Here is a 6,182-nt window from a genome sequence, read left to right as displayed (position 1 = left end):
CACGACCATGTCGGCAACCGTTGACGGTGGTTGAAGTGCGAATTCCAGATAGAAGGAAACTCTATCGAATTCAAACTCGTGGGAAGGGTGTGGTCGAGCAAGGGAGCTGTGCACGATCGACATCATCAATCACTATTGAGTGAATTAAACAAAGAGGATACTTATATTACATCATAGGCTCTATCTAAAAGGGAGATTATAATGATGCATTTGGTCTTTATTATTATATTTTGGCTTATAATGATGGCAATTATCTTTCTTTATTATTATTTTAATATAGACAATTGCTAATAAAAAGGTGTCTTTTGTGATAATAATGAAATTGATATTTAATGTTAACAATTAATAGTAGGAGATGGAAGGCTAATATTAATTTTATCCTAAAGGCTAACTAAAGCTCTATTTACTCCAAAGTATGGATTGAGAAAAAAATCTTCTCTAGTAAAAAAAAGGTGGAGAAGAAAAAAACATAAAGCTCCTACCGAGTGGTCGCATCGCAAGGCCACTTGAGGCTCATTACAACACAAGGCGATTGCGCAAGGCCCCACGGTACGGCCATGCAAGGCCGCACGACACTACCTTGCTGCAAAGTCACTTGGAGGCATAAGTTTAAGGTTATTACCTAATGAATGGACCAGACAACATAAATGAGATGTTTAAGTAGTCTAAGGGTTTTTATAAAAGATCAGTCTAATGCACGAAACTTTCATAAATGTGAGATTTCCAAAAATGATCTATTATACGTAATCTTATCTTGTTTTATAAAAGACTATTTTTGATATTCGAACTTGTGACTTACAAGTCACATGATAATAATTTTATTGTTGCATCGAAATTCTAAGGATTTTAATGTTAAAGAAAATAATCCACATTTACCCTAAACTAACTAAGACCAAGTTTAAAGGTTAATACAAACTTAATGATACTTTTGGAACACATAAGATAAGGTGAGTATCAGATTAGACATCTTGTGACAACTCATAATATTCGTAAAGATAATAAGAGACCAAGTGAATCCAAACACAATAAAGTGAACTCCTTGACACTAAGAGATCTAGTAAAGAAAATGATATAATTTTTAGTAAAATTGCTTGTTCATTAAGTAAAGACTTAAGTTGAGTGTTTAGGATGAAATTGCGCGTCAACAAGTCTCATGATATAGTTGTCTACTAGCATCTTGCAAATGATCATCTAAAATTATAATAATAAAATCTTTTACTTTTTCACATGATTAAAGAAAAGTGATAAGAAAGATCTTATATAGTTCCATAGAGCTAGATTTAAAAGTCTCGCAAATCTTTATAGGAAAATCATAAAGTTTATTATTATTATCATTATTATCCAGTATCTAATTCTTACTATTGGAATCATTCTAGAGGTGACGAATTTAATTTCATAAAAAAATTCACTTGCAATTAAGATAAATTTAAAAGTGCACGCAGCTTCACGCTCAATAATTAATAACATCCTAAATTTTTCATTCCATTAAAAAAATAAATTTTGTAGTGTGTTGTAGTTGAGATGAGATTCGAACTATGAATGCTTGGATGAACTATTGAATACTTTGCTGTTGCACCGTAACCCTTGGCCATCATAATGCTTATGTATGCACAGTTAAGAAAAATCATAGAGGTAAATGTCATATGGTGTTAGAAAAATTCATAGATTTCTCATAAGATTTAGAAATTTCATAAGTTTGCCTCCGGAATATAGTTGAGTTGGTTACGATGAAGCAGAATTACTGAGGTGGGCAAAAGTCGAATCTCGACAAAGCCGAGGTAATACCCTCATTCGCTGTGGTCAACTGCAATTTTTCGATTTACCTCCACATATATGATTATAAGGCCGTTCGTATGGGACTGCTGGGATGATGAATTCAATCTTTTGCTGAAGAGATCTCATAAGTTTTTAAGAAAATCATAAAGAAAATTGTTGTCTGTTCATATAGTCAAGGAAAAGTTACAAAAACTCATAAAAGTCAAAAAAAAAAAGAAAAAAAAAACATAAAATGGAACAGAGCTAGAAGAAGCTTAGCTTGGTCAGAATTTGATGGAGCAGGAGCTCATAGCAAGGAGGCGAGAGCGAGGCAATTGCTAGCCATCTTGGTGAGCAAGTTGTCGGCGGCGGCCTGCGGCGACCGTGCATTCATCTCCAAGAAGCTGTCCTCGCAGGTGGAGAAGTCGGTGACCAGTGCGCTTAGCATGCTGTTCATCGTCCCCCTGTCCTTCGCCTTCACCGCTATGTTCCCTTGGTTCAGGTTGTCCAGCGCGTCGTCGTAGCTGTCGCTGCACACCTGCAGGTTGCTCGCAGTCCGAGAGTCGGTCCTGGGACTCCCACCGCCGCATCCACCTTCACCTTCGCTGCCTTCACCGACGTCTGGCACGCCTTCATCTGCAGGCTCAGCACACTCGACGGCGACGCTCTGTGGATCGGGCGGCGGCCCACCAGGGGGCGGACCGACGACAAGCACACGCCCGGGTAGTCAGTCTTGCCGCATAGCAAGGCGACCGCATCATTACGGTGGCGGCGATGACGGAGGCGGCCGGCGCCTGCCGTGGCCGGCGTGGGTGCGAGCGGGGCTTGGCAATTTTGGGTTTGGACGGCGGCGAGCCTCCGCCCTTGGGAACGGCGCGGTTCGGAAGGGCGATGGAATCGGAGGCGTTCCGGATAACACAGAAGGCGCTGGCGGCGGGCGAGGCGGAGAGGAGGCAGAGGAAGGCGAGAAGGCGGATAGGGAGCTCCGGCGTCATCGTGAGTGAAGGTGGCGGGAAAGAAGAGGGCCGTTGAGTCGGTGAATTGTAGCAATTGGTGACCGTTTATGAACTGTAATTCCGGTCGCCGCTTTAAATTTAGACATTTTCGTATAGCCAACAAAATTTTATGAATTTTCTAAATTTAGTCTTTAACTAATGAACGGGTAAGAAAATCTTATAATAATCGCATATGACCTAATCAATAGATTTAACTGATTCACTTGATCAATTTGATCTATTTAAAATAGAAAAAGGTCGACAATTTTTGATAAATATTTATAGAGTCATATATAGGATTGTATATTCGATTAAAATCGAATCGAACTGAATTAATAAAAATTGAATAAATTAATTTTTTTTTTAAAATCAACTGAACCGACTAAATTTTTTAATAAAAATCAAACAAACCGAATCGATATTTTATCGATTAATTTAATTTTTGACCAAATTAATAAAATTTTTAAATATTATTAAAAATTTATAAATTTATTTACTTAAAATTTATAAATTATTTTTATAGTTTAATTAATTTAATTTATTCGATTTAATCGAATAAAAAAATTTAAAATTAAAATTGGACCAAATTAATTAATTTTTTAAAAAAATAATTAAAATTTTAAAATAACCAAACTAAATTTTTTTATTCAATCAATTCGATCAATTTATTTAGTTTAATCAAATTTTTATTCACTCTTTTTCTTCTGCAAAAGGTGGAATCCACCACCTTAACGGCTCCACACGATCGACCTCACGACTATTTATGAGGAGGTAAATCGAGAAACTACAATTAATCACAAGGCAGGAAGGTAATTTTTATTTACTCCTAATCATATATAAAGTAATTCTATTCTAAAAATAATACAATCTTTGATATTCTTACAAACTTAGGTACCAAATCCCAAATTTTGTCCCTCAATCATAAAGATACGTGATCGCAAAGACCCAGAGCATTGGAAAATATAAGGGAACATACAAATACAAACAAACCAGTCAACATTGAACTAAAATGAAAATTCCAAGCCTCAAGAAAGAAACAAAAGCAAGTTTTTTGTGCCCTAGCTTGTACAAATCCACATTTTCAAACAATGAAGCTTACCAAATCAACTCATATAGAAGTCAGTTGGGAGAGATAGGATCAACAATGCATTATCGCTTTGGCGGCTTCTCGTCGTCGTCATCGTCATCTTCATCTGAATCATCTGAATCATCCTTATCAGAGCGTTTCCTCTTCAAGGATGGGCCATCGTTTACCGACTCGAAGCCTCTAAGGTCTGCATTATCATCTTCAACAAAAGCCTTGTCCTCATCTTCTTCATAAGCTGGCTGCACGAGACGATCAGTTCCGAGCTCCACCTGAAAATCATTCAATGGCATTTTACTGTGTGTAAACAGCAAGCAGAACAATCCAAAAATGCTAATGTATAATCATTTTCAGAAGAACAACTGCCTACAAACTACAAAGGAATCACTGTACTTAATTGTTTGAAACAAAAACACAATAAAAGGTATCATAGCTTAGGTTCCTTTGCTGAACTCTTAGGCAAACAACCATACATCCTCCTTCTAAGTTGACCTAGAGTTGCCTTTCTTTTCGGAAAAGGCAAATTTCAGTTTACTGATTCAGTACAAGACGAAAACAATAACCATAAAAGGATAGTGAGGAAGAACAATGGACATAGTAGCATCATAGCTAGTATGAACACAAGAGAAGGATCGCAATTATAGTGCTGAATATTTCAGGAAGCAAGATGAAAGTATGAAATGGAATCAGATGCTCAAAGTTCAGGATGAGCAACAGAAATTCCAACCACTGCAGGGAATCTGGAAGTTACAACATAAGATCTAAATTTACTAAAGAGAATGGAAAGATTGCTAACAGAGCATCAATAGTTCTTTAAAAATAAGCATGAAAAGGAGAGATAAATAGCAGGGATAACAAATTGTCACCAACTGAATATAATTAGGTTAGCTAGTTTCAGCAGACTATGGCACAGCAGGAAAAAATATATATTGTGAATCAGTACCATGTTGAAAGAAAACACAAGCAACAAAAAAGTTATAATGATTTTACCATGCTAACTCCTACCAGGGAACAGATTCAGGCATATAATCTGTGGAAATAAGTTGAGGAAAAATAGTTTTTCACGCAAAAGAAGAAGGAGAATACTGAAGGCTCTCAAACAAATAGTTAGAAGAATTAAGATCAGCAGTATATATTTGTAAAGAAGATTCTTCGAGACGAGTGCAAATACACCGACAAGACCATTGAGCATAAGGCCGCGCAGAAATTTCTAGAACAGAGAATAGGCTGGTTTCGTGATACGATTAGATGGAAAACTAAGAACCGATTCCAGATCTGGAAAAATTGAACAACAAACACACAAGTAATCAACTAGTAGGCACTGAAGTGAGATCGAGCAATTAATCATGTCAAAAAGCAGAAGGATTAGTAGATCAGAGAGGTCGAGTATGGAGCATACCTGCTGGCTCCTCGTCCTCATCGTCGTCGTCCTCGTCCTCCTCGTCGTCGTCCCCATCACCGCCTTCGTCCTCATCCTCTTCCTCAGCATCGTCGTCTTCAACTGCAGGCGCTGGAGGACGAAATCCCTGGGGCGTGACCTCCTCTACGTCGTCGTCGTCGTCGTCGTCTCGCCGTCGTCGTCGTCGTCACCCACATCTTCCTCATCGTCCTCGTCGTCATCTTCCTCTCCTTCAACGTTGCCGTCGTCATCGACGTCATCCAGATCTTCAATCTCCTCCAGCTCGTCCTCGTCCTCCACTTCGTCCTCATCGACGTCGTACCCCTCGTCCTTTCCATTCGCCGCCTTGATCTCCTCCCCCTTCTGCCCCTTTTTTCCCACCTCCCTCTCTTCCGCCGCCGGCACCGGCGCTCCTGCCTTCATCGCCTCCCGTGGGCAGAAAATTCCACCGAAAAATATACGAAAATCGAGAATTAAACTCGAAAAAAATTGAGGGACGAAGAATCGATGGGCGAGGGAGGAGGAAGAGAGAGAGAGAGAGGGGGAAGGGTTTCCCGGAGAACACCTGCAACCGGCAGCAGGGAAGATCCTGACCGTTAATTCAGGGGACTTGATGCGGCTCGGTGACGTGGAGATTGATCTGGCCGATGAGAGCTGGAGCCGGGGCATTGTGCTTCCGGTATGATGTGATGGCGTCACCACCCGGAACTTAGTGACCCATGAAGAACTAGGGCTGACGCCACCAACCAAGGCGGCGGCAATAATAAATAACGCCGTTTCCGGTGGTGCGGTGGCTCGCCGAGTTGGCTGTTACCGTGGTTTCGCGCTGACTGTATTTGAAGTATCAACAATATTCTGATTACGATAAAATTTTTTAAAATGTTTAATTTTTTTTAAATAAGTAAATTATAATTTTTCAAATCATTTAGGTGGTTATGCGATTTATCCA

At 39.3% G+C, this 6,182-nt stretch overlaps 1 pseudogene; it reads right to left on the bottom strand.

Moving 5' to 3' along the window:
• Positions 1-3,678: 3,678 nt before the first annotated feature.
• On the bottom strand, positions 3,679-5,940 carry LOC141813881 (uncharacterized; annotated as a pseudogene).
• Positions 5,941-6,182: the final 242 nt, after the last annotated feature.

Source organism: Curcuma longa, chromosome 20 (genome assembly GCF_044706935.1).
Source record: "Curcuma longa cultivar G26 ecotype Majalengka, Jawa Barat chromosome 20, ITB_CL_G26_1.1, whole genome shotgun sequence".
NCBI classification, from domain to species: Eukaryota; Viridiplantae; Streptophyta; class Magnoliopsida; order Zingiberales; family Zingiberaceae; genus Curcuma; species Curcuma longa.
Note: the sequence above shows the minus strand (reverse complement) of the source record. Positions and strands in the feature narration are given on the sequence as shown.